Source organism: Acanthochromis polyacanthus, chromosome 7 (genome assembly GCF_021347895.1).
Source record: "Acanthochromis polyacanthus isolate Apoly-LR-REF ecotype Palm Island chromosome 7, KAUST_Apoly_ChrSc, whole genome shotgun sequence".
NCBI lineage: Eukaryota > Metazoa > Chordata > Actinopteri > Pomacentridae > Acanthochromis > Acanthochromis polyacanthus.
In genome coordinates, this window is record NC_067119.1 from 40,414,859 (window position 1) to 40,421,708 (window position 6,850).

Genomic DNA, 6,850 nt, shown 5'->3' on the forward strand with positions numbered 1-6,850 from the left:
CAGAAGTTCAAGACCCACGGGACAGTAGCCAACCTCCCTGGACGTGGCCGCAAGAGGAAAATTGATGACAAATTGAAGAGACGGATCGTTGAAATTGTATCCAAAGAGCCCAGAGCAACCTCCAAAGAAATTAAAGGTGAACTCCAAGGCCAAGGTACATCAGGGTCAGATCGCACCATTCGTCGTTGTTTGAGCCAAAGTGGACTTCATGGGAGACGACCAAGGAGGACACCACTGCTGAAAAAAACTCATAAAAAAGCCAGACTGGAATTTGCAAAAATGCATGTTGACAAGCCACAAAGCTTCTGGGAGAATGTCCTTTGGACAGATGAGACCAAACTGGAGCTTTTTGGTAAGGCACATCAACTCTATGTTCATAGACTCAAAAACCAAGCATACGAAGAAAAGAACACTGTCCCTACGGTGAAACATGGAGGAGGCTCAGTAATGTTTTGGGGCTGCTTTGCTGCATCTGGCACAGGGTGTCTTGAAAGTGTGCAAGGTACGATGAAATCTGAAGACTATCAAGGCATTCTGGAGAGAAATGTGCTGCCTAGTGTCAGAAAGCTTGGTCTCAGTCGCAGGTCATGGGTCTTCCAACAGGACAACCATCCAAAACACACAGCCAAAAACACCCAAGAATGGCTGAGAGAAAAGCGTTGGACTATTCTAAAGTGGTCTTCTATGAGCCCAGATCTGAATCCCATTGAACATATGTGGAAGGAGCTGAAACATGCCATTTGGAGAAGACACCCATCAAACCTGAGACAACTGGAGCTGTTTGCTCATGAGGAGTGGGCCAAAATACCTGTTGACAGCTGCAGAACGCTCATTGACAAATACAGAAATCGTTTAATTGCAGTGATTGCCTCAAAAGGTTGTGCAACAAAATATTAAGTTATGGGTACCATCATTTTTGTCCAGCCCTATTTCATTAGTTTGTTTTTTTAAATAATTGTCTTAATCAACAATTCAAAAGTGATGGCTGATTTTGATTATTTAATTTTCAATACATTTTTATTTATTGTTACTTTTGTGAGTTTCAAGTGATTTCAGTGAGAATTGTGGGTTTTTCCTTCTTTAACTGAGGGGTACCAACAATTTTGTCCACGTGTGTAGGTGTGGATGGATGGCAGAGAAAATAAAAGTCAATGTTGACTTGTTATTTCAGACTTAGCTGACCTATTATTTTTCATTTTGGTTTGATGTATTTATTGTTCAGTGTTTCAGCCGCTAAGGAAAGGCAACAAGCTGCTAGTCTGGGTTTAGTTTTGGGGTAAGGTTTGAACTTCACAATGTTAATAATATGTTAGAAAACCATGAAGACAAACTTCTCTTATATTTTGTACAGTTTATCTGTATGACGGTTCAACAGATAAAACACTGAGTTAATACATCACACCGTGTCTGTAGAGTGTTACTGAGCCAAACACTTCCCATGCAGGTTTAGAATGACAGAACCAGAAACAAAACGTGCTCCATGAACTTTGTTCTGTGACGCTGTGAGGTGGAATGAGATTCACAGAAGATGATTTACTGCAGTGCTACCTAACATTGGCATGATAATGCAACATTCAGCTTTTTTAAGCTGCCACCTGTCCTTTTTGATCACTGTGGTTTAGTAGCTCATGAATTGATTCATATTGACTCATGATCTCTGTTTTTAGGACTGGAACACAAAGTTAGTTATTAGTGTAATACACGACCGTTCTAAAGTCTGGGATCACTTAGAAATGTCCTTATATTTGAAAGAAAAGCTGTCTTTTTCCGTGAAGATAACATAAAGTGAATGATAAATCCAGTGTAGACATAGTTAATGTGGTAAATGACTATTCTGGTTGTAAACGGCTGATTTTTAATGGAATGTCTCCATAGAGGTACAGAGGAACATTTCCAGCAACCATCACTCCTGTGTTCTAATGCTACATTGTGTTAGCTAATGCTGTTGAAAGGCTCATTGATGATCAGAAAACCCTTGTGCAGTTATGTTAGCACATGGATAAAAGTGGGAGTTTTCATGGAGAACATGGAATTTTCTGGATGGGAGGCAGAGCCTTCAGTTATCAGGCGCCTCTCCTGTGGAACCTGCTCCCAGTTTGGGTTCGGGAGGCAGACACCCTCTCTATTTTTAAGACCAGGCTTAAAGCGTTCCTTTTTGACAAATCTTATAGTTGGGGCTGACTGGGTGACCCACAGAGGTTCGGCTTGTGTCTTCATTGTACAGCTGACCCCCTCTTGGACGTCCCTTCGTTCTGCCCCTAGTCATGCTGCTATAGGCCTATAGGCTGCTGGGGGACTTTTCTTGACGCACTGAGCCCTTCTCTATCTACCTTTACATTTAATATGTATACCGTTATTGCAGTACATTCACTCTGTTTCCCCCTGTGCTATTTCTCCGAGTGTCCCTGGTCCCAGAGCTGGATGCTTCAGATCTGCGGTCGATGTTCCACCAGCTGGTCCAGTCTCCACCATGTCCACTGTGGGATGCTGCTACTGACCTTCCACCAGCCCTCTGCTTCCAATTCCCTTTTTCCACGAGTCAACTCTGCATCGCCTTCAATATACTGTTATGCTAACTTACATACTGTTTGAATTTTACTGCTAGCTATATAAGGAGTATGTTTAATGTCAGAGCCGTACATCATAAGAGTAAACTATGAGTCAGTTTTCAATGTTAGCTTATACTTTGTCTGTGTCACATATCCTGTCATGCATGTATTCAAATGTGTGTTGTGTTTTCCTTGCTTTCTCACCCCTCCCTCTTCTCCCATCCCTCCCCCTTGCCCTCTTCTGTCCTTCTCAACCCGCCCGGCCAGCAGGCAGATGGGTCCCCCCTATTTAGAGCCGGGTTCTGCTCGAGGTTTCTTCCCTGTTAAAAGGGTGTTTTCCTGCCACTGTCGCCTTTGGGCTTGCTCTGGGGGTCAGGCATATGGGTTCTGTAAAGCGTCTTGAGACGATTTGACTGTAATTGACGCTATATAAATAAAATTGAATTGAATTGAATTGAGCCCAAACTTTTGAACGGTGGTGTTTGTCTCATAATAATCAAATGCAGTGTTTGATGATGTTTTTAGGGATCTACCACTATGTTAGCATACTGTCTGTCAAAGTCTGTTTCAGTTTGTTGAGAGTTGTTGTTTAATTCAGAATGTTGTGTGAATTGTATTTGATAGAAATGTTTCTTTCTGGAATCAGTGCTGGAGGGAAAACCAAAACAATGAAAACTGCATCGATGAGGCCAGAAGATGAGTTTATTCTGTGGAATGTGAAACTGATTAACTTGTGTTTTGCAGCTTTGTAGCCTCTGTGTAAATGACAGGTTGTGGTCTCGTCTTGTCAGTGACGACAGAATTCAGGAAAAATGGCGCTGCACCATCTCAGATTTTGTTCAGTTCACTTATTTGTTATTTGGAACTCCCAAGTAAAATCCATTAAATATTTTTGGCTGAATTCTGAGAATTTCTTAAGTTTTTAGACCTGGGAATTTTTGTGTTTTCATCCTCAAAAATCTTCAAAAATATCACTCCCTCAGGTTTGGTGAGAACACAGACGATTTTTCCAGCAGATGTAAAGGATTGAATGACTGTAGCAGAGGCAGCATGTGGGGGAAATGAAATGCTAAATTTTAATAATATGTGTTTACGTGGGTGTGCCATTTGCTTGAAAGGAAATTCTCATTCTCACTCGGTCGTGTTTGTCCTGTTTTCTCCTCCTCATCGTAGCTGATGCTGGGCTGAGTGACATAACATTCACTATCCAAAGATGGAGGCCAGTCGAGCATTTAGTGATAAAACGAGGCAGCACCCTTCATGTCCAAGACAATTCAAAGTGCTTCACATAAAGCATTAAAAGCGTTACAATGAGGTGCTGATAAAACATGAGAAAGTACAGAAGACATTGCAAAAATCCTAATCATGTACAGTAACTAAATGGAATTAAGGTGATTAAAAGTAAGCAACAGTCCAGAGAAGTTAAAAGATATCGTGCAGATTTCATGCACAGGCACAGGAGAAAAGAAATGTTTTTAACCTGGATTTAAAAGTGACTGCATTTGGTGAAAGTTTAAACTCCACTGGCAGTTTGTTCAACTTGTTTGCAGCAGAACAGCTAAATGCTGCTTCTCCACGTTTAGTCCAGACTCTGGTCTGGAGCAGCTGACCTGAATCCTTGGATCTAAGAGCCATACTACAGATCACAGATGTATTCTGGCCCCAAACCATTCTGAGATTTATAAATGATCAGTAGGGTTTTAAAATCTGTTCTGTGACTGACTGGAAGACAGTGTAGAGATTGTAGAAGTGGTGTAATGTGTTCAGATCTCTTAGTCCTGGTTAAACTCTAGCAGCAGCATTCTTAATGAGCTGAAGCTGTTTAATGCTTATTTTGGGAAGTTCTGTTAAAATACCCTTACAGTCTACTAGAGATGAACGCATGGATGAGTTTCTCCTGGTCTTTCTGGGAGACAAAACTTTAATTCTGTTGATGTTTTTGAGTTGGTAAAAAGCTGCGTTGGTGAGAGCTTTGATCAAATCTGAGTCTCTTAACATTCCAAGGTTACAAACTTGGTCGGTAGTTTTAAGAGCGTCTCCAGATCCAGTTCCTCACAAAGCTGTTGGGTGTCTTTGAGAACATTCCTCTGTGTAGGCCAGATCACCAAGTCTAAGAAAAGCATTTCTACATGGAGCTTCTTTGCATAAAGGCGAGGTCGCATGACACAGGAAGGAATGAAAGCAAACTGAACTCTGTTAGCTAAGCACAACATTATTACCATGCTGTAGCAGTAGGAGTTCTACTACTGGGTCAAATAACCTCAAACAGTTTTCACAACTTGTATGATCGGGGTTGTCCACACGCTCTGGATCAGGGTATCACTTTGTATGTACACTGACAGTCATTAAAACTTTGAGACCATATTTTTCAACATAATTTTTATTTTGAAGCCCAAAACTGGATTTTCTTCCTATGAATCATTTGTTTAGCATATTGGCATACAGAAACAAAAATCTAGAGTTTCAAGAATGATTTCAAAATAAAGAATTTCACAAAAGAAAACGGCACCTGCCAAACACAAAGTCACAACAGTCAATACCGAGTATGGCCTCCATTTGCTTGGATGCAGGCAGCAATCCGTCGGCGCATGCTTTGGACCAGGCTTCTGATTGTGGGTTGGGAACAGCCCATACGCCTGGATACATCACTGTAGCTCAAAGCGGCCTCCACCATACCCAGTGCCCGGAGACGTTGTTCATGTGATAGACGCGGCATGATGCTGTTCACTGGACTAACAATGGTGGCCTTTTTTGGGCCTTTATATAGGCCTTCAAAACCCATTCTCACATTGTGCAGATACTCACTGAGTATTGCTTGGTGTGTATTTGGTTCACTTTTGCAAAGTGACCAACCCATGTGCAATGAATCATGACAAAATGACAACTCATTATTATCTCAACTACCAGGGCACTAGATCATCAGTAAATCCACCATGAATAATTACAACCCCCCTACAAGTAGAATTCTGCCTACATTTCTACCTCAAAGTTTCTATTGACTGTCAGTATACTTCTACAGGCCATTCTTCTTGCAGTTTGGTTGCTGGTTTTCACAGCCCTGTGGTCCACCCAGAAGGTGTGGTTCAGTTTCACACTGGGACTTAGTGTGCAGTGAGCGAGGAAGCCTTCCTCTGCTTCTGCTCATGCTCACTCATCTGTGACACCATGTGACCTGTGACTTGGTTCCAGTCTTGCTGATACTACGACACATAACATTATTAGAACATCCAGCAGGAGGATAGGTTTCACCAGTAAGAAACAGGAAGTAGTAGGACAGTATGATAACTAAAGTAGGTCCACCAAAGCTTTGTTTCCCTGACTGAATGTGTTGAGGCTCAAAGATATGAAATCATCCATTGATCCCAAAGATGCTCCATCAGACTGAGATCTAGACGATCTAGAGGTCATCCATCTGCCATGTCTTCTCCAGGTGTCCTCGTGATGTCAAGAAAATGGGATTCATCAGAGCAGACCACACTGCTCCATGTCCAGGTCTTCATAGCCATTGTAGGAGCTGTTAGTGAAGGACAGGGGTCAGTGTGGAAACTCTGACAGCTCCAACACCTTTCTATCAGTTACTATTAAGGCTTTCAGTGTTTGTGCTTCAGTAGCTTATCTGTAGGGTCTTCATCATCAGTTGTCCTTCCTTGGTCCCCTTTTGTTGGATATTAACCAGGAATACAACACAGCATGTGCTGTCATTGTTTTGGATTGTTCTGCTGCTCATTTTCCTCCTTCCAACACAGCCGACTTCAAAACTGACTGTTCACTTTCTGCCTGATACACACCACTGTCCTAAAAATTTGGGTCACTTAGAAATGTCCTTATTTTTAAAAGAAAAGCAGTTTTTTCAATGAAGATACCATTAAATGAATGATAAATCCAGTGCAGACCTTGTTAATGTGGTAAATGACTGTTCTAGCTGTAAACGTCTGATTTTTAATGGAATAATCTCCATAGGGGTACAGAGGAACATTTCCAGCAACCATCACTCCTGTGTTCTAATGCTACATTGTGTTTAGCTAATGGTGCTGAAAGGCTCATTGATGGTTAGAAAACCTTGTTCAGTTATGTTAGTGTAAAGGGTGAAACATGTTAATTTTAGATATAAATGGGAATACAGTTAAAAGGTTAAAGATGTCATAAAAAAGGTTAAAAAGTCATTGAGACTAATTGCTATAAATCCATCCATCCATCCATCCATTCTCTATACACCGCTTTATCCTCACTAGGGTCATGGGGGGTGCTGGAGTCTATCCCAGCTGACTCGGTGAAGGCAGGGACACCCTGGACAGGTCACC